The 1619-nt window shown below is 35.5% G+C and overlaps 1 pseudogene; it reads right to left on the reverse strand.

The window, feature by feature from the left end:
• Positions 1-356: 356 nt before the first annotated feature.
• On the reverse strand, positions 357-1275 carry LOC127546413 (WD repeat-containing protein 82-like; annotated as a pseudogene).
• Between the last annotated feature and the right edge of the window lie 344 nt (positions 1276-1619).

Consider the following 1619-nt stretch of genomic DNA (forward strand, 5'->3'; position numbering starts at 1 on the left):
CCATAGACTTTGATGCATTCATGAGGTGAGAACAAGAATATATAAAGCTTTTGTAAGTTATCAAGCAGGAATTTCAAAAGGAGAGACTAATATACTGATGAATCTCAAATAGCTCTGCCCTAAAGAAGAAGCTTTATGATGAGTTTATGTTCAGAATGTTTAGGTCACATTTTATCTCTACAGCACCAATAGTTCTTTTGAAGGAATGCAGCAAAGGAATTTTTAAAAAAAGTTTATATAGATGTTCATTAAAAGGGCCATATGGAAGGATCTTTAGACCAGAACAAAAATCTCAATTCCTTTATTTGTTCATTGTTGCTTTTTAACTTGCAAATATCACTAATGTCTAAGAGTCATTATGAGTCATTCATGGTGGGCAGCCAGAACACCATGTTGGAACAAGTACTGGCAAAGGTCATGAACATTGGGTTGAATTGCAAACAGGCTATGGGGCCATTATGTTCCCTTCTTAACTTAACCACCTTTATTCCACTTTCTCCATTCCAAACATGAACCTTGCTATGTCAGAGCCAATCATGATAAACTAAGAAACTAGAGAGCCTCCAAAATGTTATCTTTGCTGTCATCATATCCTCTGAAGGAATATATCACTCCTCCTTTAAATGAATCAATCAGATGGATAAAACTGCCTTTCATAGCTTTGAGGGTGTTTGCCATCATTTCTGAACTTCAGGCCTATTTATTCACAGGTCTTGTCCTCCTGCATCTTGAAGTTTGCAAGTAACTCCTTATCAAAATCTCTAAGGTCATAAAGTTTCACAATCTCAGAATTTATCCCCACAACAAAAAAGATTCCTTCTGTGTAAAAAGCACAAACTGGCATTAGGTCCTGAAAGTTAAAGACTTGAGTATTTCCGAGTCAAATAGTTTTATCTAAAGATGCAGATACATTTTTTATCAATTAGTGACATAGATAAGATCCCTATCCTCTTGTATCCTGAAAAGTATTAGATATATTTATTGTATTGCAAGGACAGGTAACAGATGGTGTCATCTATTTTGTTGGAGATGCATATGGCAATATTTGCAGCATGAGTATACATCTCTGACAAGATCTACTCCATACTTCTTCCTATATAGCGTTCTCTTCGTTTGGTCCTTTCTATAGGTATATAAGTCAATGGGAGTCATCTTCATTGTAGAGATGATTGCTTAGCTATTGGGACTAAAGTTGAAATAGTTAGTCTTATCTGAGTTCTCCTAGTATGTCTTGAGCACTCAGAAAATCCTCAAGGACTCATCTGTCAGCTTCATGGTCAAAAATCTGGAAAGGGAAAAGCCATGAGTCTTGAGGAAGGGGAGAAATAAGAGTCAGAGATGGACTAAGATAGTAGAGAGTGAGGCAGGGACATAATTTCTAAATTTTCCTTTTAATTTTAAGATAGTTTGATATAGTGGATAAAGCACTGGATTTGGATCCAGAAAGACATGAGCTTAACTAACCTTAGACATTTACTTGCTGCATAATCCTGGGTACAATACCTAATTTCTCTAAGTCTCGGTTTCTTCATCTATAAAATGTAGTTAATAATAGCCCCTACCTCACAGAGTTATTGTACCGATCAAAAGAGATATGTATAAAAAATTAGATAAAACAT

This window comes from Antechinus flavipes, chromosome 1, assembly GCF_016432865.1.
Source record: "Antechinus flavipes isolate AdamAnt ecotype Samford, QLD, Australia chromosome 1, AdamAnt_v2, whole genome shotgun sequence".
NCBI classification, from domain to species: domain Eukaryota; kingdom Metazoa; phylum Chordata; class Mammalia; order Dasyuromorphia; family Dasyuridae; genus Antechinus; species Antechinus flavipes.